The 11,363-nt window shown below is 36.6% G+C and overlaps 1 pseudogene; it reads right to left on the reverse strand.

Moving 5' to 3' along the window:
* Window positions 1-8,999: 8,999 nt before the first annotated feature.
* Window positions 9,000-11,363, reverse strand: part of LOC120288738 — a 3,396-nt pseudogene continuing 1,032 nt past the window's right edge.

Genomic DNA, 11,363 nt, shown 5'->3' on the forward strand with positions numbered 1-11,363 from the left:
AAAAGAAAGCAAAAGCTACACAAACCAGAAATCTTGATGAATCTGCTTATATGCGATCACCGACCATCATGTAGATATCTTTGTTTGTGTCTGTCTTCAGCGACTGAACGAGCTCTTGGTAGCTCGTGTTCTTTCCACTTCTGACAAGCAAGAGCAAAGCCCAAAAACAAAACGACGAGAGAAAGAAAGAAAGAGCAAACAAAGGCACTGAAAAAAGCAAAAGACACGACCGCGTGAACTCGTTCACGGATTACCATCCCATCCTATCCCATTCCCAAAGTTGGTCACGGATTACGGCTTCTCTCGGTTCACGCTCGAGCATGGTTCCCTTTCGGGTTACCATCAGAAAAACTAAGAGGGAAAGGGACAAATGAACCCCCATCATATCTTGTCCTGAACTTGATGGGGAGGCTTATCGAAACGAGCAATGTGTGCGTCGGTGCGCGCCCGGGGGTTAGGGGAGGGCGACGTGATCATGTTGATTGATGTGTGCTCACGGATGAGACGATGAATGACTAGCTTCGGTTTCTCTATCGAAGTCACGAGATGATGGTACTTGTCCGAATCCTATAAATCAATCCGTCCTTTCGCAAAATTATTTTTGGAGAAGCAACGTACCAACCGACGCCAGCTTTCTTTGTCATTTGCACATCACGATGGAAACAAGCATATCTTAAATAGCTCATCCTTGAATTTTCATCGATGGACGACACAAGATAGGATGCTCGTGGAGTTGAATCTGATGGCTATTTTTTTTTTTATTTTTTTTTTTTGGTTAACTCTGTCTTAAGTGGATAAACCCAAGATTCGTGAATTAGTGACTCTTAATAAATACCCTAATGGTACACCTTCGAAACATTAATGTCCCATTTATAAGTATTTAAGTGGGTTGGTCTTGGTAATGGTAAAAATTGCCACACGCGAGAAAGTTTTCATTTGCCTTATTTTCTATGCAAGTGCTTGCATCACTTGATCTTCACACAACAACTACCGGATCCGTGAGCTCACCAAATCGGATTAGTTCAAAAGATCAATAATGATATTTGGAGTTATTTTGATACACAAATTGATTGATTGATAGTGACCATGTTCTCACATGTTCTCATTTATAATGCTGTATATGTATTTGAGAGTTTGCACGAATTTGTCAGTTAATTTCACATATTAAAATTGTACATGGTGAATAACCAAAAACAAACCCTTTTTGTGACCCTCGTACTTTGAAAGACTCCTCGAAACGTATATAGAGTCAACATTTTTGTAAATAAGATCCAATGAAAATTTGCATAAGCACCAATCCAGCACAAAAAATAAAAATTGTCAAAAAAATTCATAAATTTATTGTGTAACAATCAATTCAGTTATAAACTTTTCAATTTAACAAATTGAGTTTCAAATTTTTTGATGATTTGCTAATGGAGTCCTTCTGAACTTTTCAATTTAGCAAATTGAGTTTCAAACTTTTTAACGATTTATTTCAACCAATTTTGGTAATATATCACTAACATAAACTCAAAGGGAAATAGGAAAAAAGAAGGAAAAAAAAGGAAAAAGATTTAGAAAATTTTACAATAATTTGTAAAAATTGTCTATATTAGCACCGGTCCCATGTTAGTGATTTTTGGCCAATATTGGTCAAATGACTATATTGACAAATTATTAAAAGGCTTTGAACTAAATTAATCAAATTAAAATGTTCATAATTAAACCAACCGTCATACAAAAGGTTTAAGATTTTTTTGGACAATTTTTTCCAGCACAAAGCATGTCCTAGAACTTCTTATAAGTTATAGAGTGAAAAGTAGCAACAAAAAAACCATAAAATTAAACAAGGAATTTAGATTGTGCATACATACAATATGTGCATGTGTGTATATACTTTTAGTCGTCGCTGCATGTAATCCGGATATGTATACAGATCACTTCTGTGCCAGTTAAGAGTGCTGTAGTGTCCCAAGTTTTTTGGACGCCCCATTTACTCCTGCTCATTAATGGTGCACAAATGCACCGGTCTTGCAGTTGTCCATTTTTTATTTTTATTTTTTGAAAACTTGGACCCATGAAAGATGGACAAAAAAGAAAAAGAAAAAAAAGGACAACAATGTCAGTCACAAAATTACTAGACAAATAAATCATTTCATCGTTTTTTTTTCCGCGTGTTTATATCACGTGAGTACTAGAACATGATATGAGCCCCTAATTGTCCTCTATTACACACATCATCATGTGCACATTCGAAAGCATCCAACTTCTCCGAATACACTTCATATCGAACTACTTCCCGTTCCAGGGTCTATAATTCCATATTAGCGAGATACAATGGATTAACAGACGAAGACAAAGTCATAATTATTTTATAATTTGCTTCAGGCTAATGCCAAACCACGCCGATCACGAGATCTCTTCCTCGGTACTAAACCCCATGTAGAGCTAGAGACAAAAACGATAGCGGTACATTCGAATTAATCAGATGTGCTAGCTATTAGGGCTAAACACGAGAGTCTCTGTTCAATCTGATTATTTTGTACGGTTTGTGCTGGGAATGTTGGTCGCGGGTCTCCGTTACATTCCGACATTTCCATCGTAACTTACAAAAAAAAAATGTGATGAGTTCGTGGATAAAAGAGGTCGGGGTGTCGGATCCATGGTGTCTCGTCATGGACTGGTGGAGGTCTGCGGATGTGGTGCGAGAGGCCAAAAGAGGTTGCGGCTACCACATTTCTTTATTCATTCTTTGGTTTAGGTTAGGCAGACCGACGGAGGCTGGTTGGCGCTATCGTTCATCTACTTGTTAAAATACCAGTGCGAGTCTCCATGAATTATGTGCCGTACTTTATGAAATTTCTCATAGAGTTTTCTAATCTGATCTCCCTGCGCTAGGGTTTCATGATCTTGTTTACCTCGGTCTCCTTGGTCTAAAAGGCACGGCGATGCTTGGGTGAAAATGTGTGGGAAATTGTCCAAAAAGTTCTAAATATCTCACATTTTTATTAATTTAATTTTAATTTTATCAATTTTTCCTAAAAAATTTGACGTTTTGTTAATTGAGTACATCCAATCAATATTGACTAAAACTCGTTGATGAAGACACCACCCATTTTACGTGGTATGCCGGCCCTCGTATGAACAATATTGTACTATTTTATTGAATTTTTTTTTTTTTTATTCTTCTTTTCTAACCTTAGGCCAACGAGGTCTGGGTGACCCTCACTTGGTTTGGCTAAGGGCATTGTGCCCCTATCAATTTAAATTTTTAATTTGTTCACTATGATCACCAAACACTAAATTTTTAAACATTTTCATATAATATATGAAGTATATCAAATATTTACCAATAGTTCATTAATCATATTGAACAAAATAAGAAAAAGTGATATTGTATATTGAATTAAAGTTTATGAATCATATTATATAAATTTAAAATTTAAAAATAATATTATATATTATATTAAAGTTCAATAATCATTTCTACTATTATATCTTGATATATTTATGACGAGTCCGATCTGATTTGTAACTTCTTAAGTACTCAAGGCCAAACTCTCAAAAAACGGCTTGCACATATCACGTACATACTTTGACTTTTCAAACGATCAAAAAGAATCTACGAACTTTTGCCCAATTTAGAAAATACTTAACATTAAAATTTTCTGCCCAAGCAAGTTGATGTGCCACGTTACGTGGCTAAGTGTGACATTTTAGAGACACATAATTGCCGAGAAAAGATGCAACGATGATCTTCTGACGCGTATGTGAAGCAAATTATTCCCAATTAAAAGGAATCGGAAACGATGGGGTTTTAGAAAATGACGTCTCCACCTTTCGCTAATGTGCCCGCGCGATGTCTTTTCGGCTCTAGTTGACGTGTCTTTTTTCGGTACGCAACAGCACAATTAGCCACGTAAATATTATATGCCGCATCACTTTGCATGGACGGAAAAACTAATGTTGGGTATTTTTATTCTTTAGATATAAGTTCGTGAACAGTTTCGAAAAATTCCGGGTACTTTCCATCTCCCTGTTTAAGTTGGTGGGTTCTTTTGGGATTTGGCCAATGCTCACTAATTATGTATTATGTTTGTAGCCTTTCGAAATTATAGCAAATTTCATTTTAGCAAAAGATGTAATTAGGACTAACCTCGCCGCAAGCTCTCAGTACAAAAATAGACCACGAAAAAAGACAACAAGCCTACGAGGCATATCTACACAAACCTTTTTCCAACATTGAATTGTATTCCTATGAACTGTATACATAGATAACCAGAAACGGAGTCATTCTTATGAATGTGATGATGGATAGCAGCATTCCAAGCAAGTTCATACTAAACAAAATGGAAAGCCTTTGCCTCTGGTATGCTTAGAGCACCAAATGAGCTCTTAATTTCTGGCTCTTGAAATATTACAAATCTAAAAACCCTAAACCAGACATGAGCACAATCGAAAAACAATTGATCTCTACTGCTCCACGTGGACAACGTCATGAAGACACAAACTCTCTAAAGTTTCAACATATTCGACAGGTAAAAAGCTCCAATGTCTAGAATCCACTTACATCAAGCAACTGAACAAAAGAATCAAAAGAAACACCAGCTGTAAATAGCTTTTTATTCTCTTAGGATTTAACCTTAAGCTACCCATATGAGCAGGAGTACGTCTTCCTTGAGACCATTTGTGTTGCCATCAGTGATGAAACTTCTCAAATCATCAGCGAAGCACATATGAGCTAGCTTGATTTTGTCACAAAATGTATGACATTTAACCTTCTTCAAAGCCGCTGCTTCGTTCGACATTCTTGTGAAAACTTGAATACAATAACCAATAGCTAGGGAGGAAAAAAAATCTACTTGTTGAATTATATCCATCGAGTACATCTAAATCTTTTAATTTGATTTTACCTGACTATGTTAAATTCACCTCGGTAAAATCTTAGTGCGTTCTTATGTTGATAATAATTGAATGTACCATTTCTTCCTTTTATTCCCTGTTTGAGGAAATTTCGTCCAACCATGATCCTATTTGGCGGGTTGCAAATATATATACATCACCCATCATTCAGAGACGTCATTGTATGAAACTTCGTCTGGATAGAGATGGAGAAAAACAGTTCTAATTGAACAATCGCATTTTTTTCGAGGTCAGGCCAACTTTAATATATGGTTGTTGTTTTTTTAAGTAGTGCAAAATTTTTTTTTTTTTTTATTTGAGGTGTCATCCGATTATTATTCCTACTTGTAGGGTGAGGACATAAGAGCATTATTCTGCCAGAAAAGTTTCAATGACGTATCCAAAATGTAACTACAATCCCATTTAGATAAGGACAGGAGAAGCGAGCCACTAAGTTATTTCAAGAACAATAATTGGAGAGAACGCATTAATGAAAAGAAAAAAAAATTTCTCAATGAGTTCACCAAAACCATGCCTCTGCAGTCAATGCCTTCACTAGGTAGAACAAACACTAGGCAAGGCTGATAAAATCGAAATTATTAAATAATAAACTCATACCAGCAACATTTCCAGCAAACCGATGTCCATCTTATAAATAATTATCTTCTTCCTCCATTTTTTAATAAATTTTCTCTCTTGTTTGGACCCCAAATGGGGCTGGTCAGCCATATCTATATAATCTAAAACCTTAAGAGTCAGACTTATCTGGAAGCTTTTGAAGCAGTTGATAAGCATTTATAGGGGAAATTATCAAATCAGTCATAGACTCATTATACAGATGTCAATTCAATCCTAAACTTTTTAATTTCTTCAATTTAGTTCTAAACCTTTACACGAAATTCTAATGTAATTTTTTTGATCAATTTTTCCTGGAAATCACTGGCGAAGTGATTGGACTATCACATTAAAAATTTCTAATAAAAATTTATCAAAATGACAGCATTGGAATCTCATGCAAAGATTTATAACTAACTTGGTAAAATTGAAAAGTTTGGGTCCGTATAATATTTTTAGGGTTGTTTGGGTAATTATTTTTTTTTTCCAAATTTATGTTGTTGATCCATGGACTAAGTGTAGTTAGCAACTATTTGTATGTGCTCAAGGAGAAAGATTCGCTTTGCCCATTGACCACGAAGAAGTGTGCTGTTGTACACTAAGGATACTATGATGTATAGGCCGGTATGATAGGCTCAGATTTTGGGACAATGCCTACATATTATGTACTTGGCAGTGAGCATCATCCTCTTGTCCATTTCTCATAACAACTGGATATCTTAAAGGTGGTTTGGACTTTGGGAGGACACTTTTGTATTATTTCGTCTATTATGGCTACTGCTATTTATTTATGTTATATGAGCAAGTTATCAAGTGGTTGCAACTTTAGTAGGCATAGGAGTCAAACCCTAGCTAGTTGGAAATAAAGCCATTGGGATGGTGACAAATTCAAAATTGCCATCTCACCAGCAAGTTCTCTGTAGAGTAGCTCTAATTTTAGAACTTCTTCTCGACTCTAAATATTGTGAACCCCACTTGTTTTGGCCGATTTTCTCTTCTCCTTTATTTAAAGAAAAAAATAATGCAAGATAACTCTTTCCAACCCGACATTGAAAGAAGCTATATAAAAATCCAACGTGGTTACGTGCTTTCCGCAAATAAAGATTTTTGTTGCTACTTTAGCTTTTCTTTTGCTTGATTAAGGGATGAATTAGATAATTTCTTATTACTTTAGATTTGTGTTTGTTATTTACTGGTATTTCACTTCTCGTCGTGTCGTTATCCAATATTGCGGATTTAAATACGCTTGTGCCATTTTCAACCCCTTTTAACTCCTAACACCCAATTTATATCGAAATGATCACACTATTTCTTGCGGGTCCTACTATTGATTTAAGAATTTTTTTTACCTTTTTTTTTTCCTTCTTATTATTCTTATTTTACTAAAGATGAAGTTACCATGCCAATAATTATTAAGGTTAAATATGAGGCATACCCTACCATTTCCCTTTTTTTTATTTATTCTTTTTTGGTTTTTTCCTTTTCTTTCTCATTTGAAACAAAAATTGTTTACTTCTTCTCCAAAAAATATTTTATTTGGTAGTTAGTTAACTGATTATTGTATTTCTGATCAAAAAAACTAATTATTTTGTTAATTATTTATATGTTTCTTTTTTTTTTACTGGGAAAATATTATTAAAAAATAATTTAAGCACAAGTGAGAGGATAACCTTTGAGTAAATTGTGTATAATGCATAAATCAACCGCAATATTCATTTTTGAGTAAATTCTTATGAATTTGTACTAAAGATTGAAGTCAAAAAATTCACAATCATGACTATACTCTAGGGAAATAAAGTAAATAATTTGTAGATAAAACTATTTTTTTTTTACTCCGATATATGATTAGTACTTGCTTAGATTATAATAATGAAGTATAAATTTAAAAGAAGACAACCATAAACAAATGTTGAAATGTAATGGGTGTAGAAGAAGCGGCTAGGGTGAAAAAAAATTATTTGAAAAGGATGTGGATAATTTTTTTTTTAGCGAAATCGAAAAAAAGAAGAAAAAATGTAAGAAATAATTTTAAATCAAGAGTGAGATCACAAGGGATAATGTTATCAATTCGATATGATAAGGAATGTCAGAAGCCAATAAATTGGTGAAAATAGCGCAAGCCTTTAAATATTGTGTTAATGGATATATATTTCGAAATAGTAAGTTTGACTTTTCAAGGTATCCAAAAATAAAAGCCAAAAAAAAAAAAATCAGTGAGTTCCCTAAACCGATTTTAGGGTCCATTCCAAATTCCAAAATCTAAGAATCGACCATAAGCCGGCAGCTTCCAGATTCCAGGGTTGGACCAACCCATCCTTAGAACTGCTCGCCCTACTTTCTAATTCAGAAAATAAACAATAACTTCAGTGTAAGCTGACATCCTAATTGAGGGACTGACTATACTATCTCTAGATAGGAGAAGTTTAAGGGCCGTTCTCATTTCTCTTCAAAGGAAACCCCCCAGTTTTTTATCCTGTCAGGCAAATGGTTATCCAAGTCCTCTGGCATTTCAATTTGAGAACTTCTTCTCGACTCTAGATACTGTGAACCCACTTGTTTTGTCCGATTTTCTCTTCTTTTTTTTTTAAGGAAATTTTTTTTAATATAACATTGCTCTTTCTTATCCCATATTGAGAGAACCCATATAAAAATCCGACATCGTTACGTGCTTTCAGCAAGTGAAAATTTCTACTGTTACTTTAGCTTTCATCATGCTTGATTAAAAGACAAGTTGGATAATTTATTATTGCTTTAGATTCTCTTTATTTTTTACTGGTATAGTGGTATGTCAGTTCTCACCGTTTTGTTTCCCAGTATTGCAGTATTAAATATTGTGTTAATGGATATATATTTTGAAAGAGTTAGTTTGACCTTTCAAGATATACAAAAAAGAAAAGCAGAAAAAAAAAAAAAAGGAACATAGCCAGTTCCTTAAACCGATTTTAGGGCTGGTTCTAACTTCCGAAATGTACGAACCGATCCTATGCTGGTAAGTTCCGGATCCCAGGGTTGGACCAGCCCATCCTCAGAACCGTTTACCCTACTTTCTAATTTGGAAATAAACAATAACTTCGGTTTAAGCTGACATCGTAATTGACGGGCTGACTTATCTCTAGATAGGAGTTCATGGGCCCTTCTCATTCCTCTTCAAAGGGCCCAAATATTTATCCTGTCAGGGCAAATAGTCATCCCCATCCTCCGGCATTTCGATTTGAGTAAATGCTTTCTCGGGCCAGATGCAAGGTTCTTTCCACTGTGTATAGCTGTCTTCAAGTGAAAATTTTACAGCTCAAGGTAGTCCTAAGCTAAGTCGAGGCACTTTGGATTCATATGCATCGGATGCCTAGTAGCTGCAAGCATCTACACTTTTGGGGGAGAGAACCAAAAACTCGGCATTTAGCAATCAGTCGAACAGGGAAAACCAAAAAAAAAAAAAAAAAACCCTTCACCATTTTATGGTCACTCAAACCATAAGGGTGCAACCATCACTGCTACTGCCAGAAGATGAAAGATGGCTTTATTTCAAATATGATGAAGTGAGTAGCGAAAAGTAGTCTCAAATTGAAAAATTTACAAAATTAAAACGGATAAAATAAGAAAGGTATGACCTTCTCGGAAGACACCAAATAATTAGATTCTCGAGTTACTCTTGAACCCACAAGAGAAGAATCCTCAAAGATAAGTGTCGAAGTACGGAGCAATATGCCATTTATGTGCACTACTCCATATGGCATGGTGGAAGTGTCTAAGCTAAGTCTAATGCCAAAAACTCCCTTACACAGCCGAAATATGGCAACATACAAGAAAGCCATTCTGCAACTTTATTTAAAATCATTCCACTCACCGGTTATTTCTTCAACAGCATTGCACTGCATTGCGCCATTATCTTCGATGCCCTGGTTATAGCATCGGTCATGTAGAAATTCTCTACTGCTGTTCCAAAGTCGTTTGGACTGATCTTTTGGTTTGTGTTGGGTCTCACTGTAGTAGTTGAAATTGTGGTGGGTTCCTCTCATCCACGCTCACAAGATTTGGTGCCACTGTCCAAATCCGGGACCGGATCCCTCCAACACTATCATAAGGCAACTGAACTCCTGCCACCTCTGACAAAGCACGAACAATCTTCCAGTCATCTCTTGCATCACCAACCGTTGGAACTGCAGGAAGAGTCTGCTGAACGCATCCTTCAGTATTTTCATATGTACCTTCCTTTTCGCTGAAGGCGGATGCTGGAAGAATGACATTGGCACGATATACACTTTGATCTCCATGATGGCCCTGATAAACTACAAATGCATCGTCAGGAATGTCCTTCAAGTTGATGTCATCTGCACCCATCAGATACACAAATTTTGCGGACTTGATGCTGTCAGGAGATTGTGGAACAAGTCCAAGATCGAGGGCCGCAGCTTGAGCAGCATGTAGAAGCAACACATTGTAACCATTCCAGTCAGGCCTCACAACATTCCCGTTCTTAGCGATGGTCTCAATGGCAGAAAAAATTGCATCTGAATCCTCTCTCTCAAAGAGCCCAGCACCCACAATAATAGCCGGGTTTTTGGCATTTTTAAGAGTTGAGCAGAAGGGGTGGCGCCCCTCAGCAAGTTCAGTCAGAGTTTGAGGGCCTGTGCCAAGATGTTCGTGATCATAGTTGAAATCAGTTGGCGGACCAATATAACCCACCTTGCGTGTGTAGCACGGACTGTCTTGCGGATTCTTGCATTCACCATAGCAGCTTCTACTCTTGGCTGGTTGAACAAAATGGAAAAGAGAGCCAGAAATCAGATCAAATCAACAGAAAAACCACGGATCTCAAAGAAAGGGTCAAAGCCACAAGGACGGTGTAAATGTCCTATTCTTCAAGGAATTAAAGATTGTCATCACCAAAATATTATCATGAAAGCAGTCTGGATGGTCATCCGTCAACAATCTAACAATTATACATTACCTGAGTTCCAACCAAAAGGAAAACATCTGCCTTCTCAAGACCAGCAATGCCAGTATTCATAATATATCCTGATCGCAGATCAGCATTAGGGTGCTTCCCATTGCCTTCACACATTACATTATTGGACCCCATTCTGTTCAAGAAATCTTTGAGTGCCATCATAGACTCTGCATCAGATAGTTTGCCAGCAACACCAACAATCTCTTCTGGTGCGACTTTATGGATAACCTCACCAACCATGGCAAGGGCATCATGCCAGCTCACAGCCTGGAAACGCCCATCAGCACCACGAATCATGGGGTCATTAAGCCTCTGCCTCTTAAGGCCATCATAACAAAAACGAGTTTTATCGGATATCCATTCCTCATTTATATCCTGCAACAAAAGTTCCAAAGCTGAATAATCCACTGAGAGTTCTCAATGTGTGTGCAGGCATACACATGCATCTGTCCAAGAAAGAGTGTACAAGAGAGAACAGCAGGGGAAAGAATGTGAAGGAAGGGAGAGAGAGAGAAAAGTCCACTCATTTGTTTGCGAGACTACAATCTCCACCAAATTAGAATCTCATGACAGTTAAAACAGTGTGCACTACCCTCAGACAGCATCAATGGCAACTCACCAGCAACGTCAAGCAATTCAGCCACAGCAGCCAGAAAGAAATCTTGATGGAACACAACAAGAGCACAGGCAATTTTTACTAAAATTGAAATGCTTATCCTTGGATTGTGATAGAAAACTGCAGCAGCCAAATCACCATCCTCATGTGGCCACCATATTATAGCAGTGTTGAGAAAGTTTAAAGCATATTAATCTTAGGCTAAGATTGGCAGTGCCTATTCAAGCTCAAACAACTTATCGGAAGCTGTTGCGAAGTCTTTCTCCCAGTGCGTATTCAATTCCAACAAGCACTTCTTTT

Source organism: Eucalyptus grandis, chromosome 10 (assembly GCF_016545825.1).
Source record: "Eucalyptus grandis isolate ANBG69807.140 chromosome 10, ASM1654582v1, whole genome shotgun sequence".
NCBI lineage: Eukaryota > Viridiplantae > Streptophyta > Magnoliopsida > Myrtales > Myrtaceae > Eucalyptus > Eucalyptus grandis.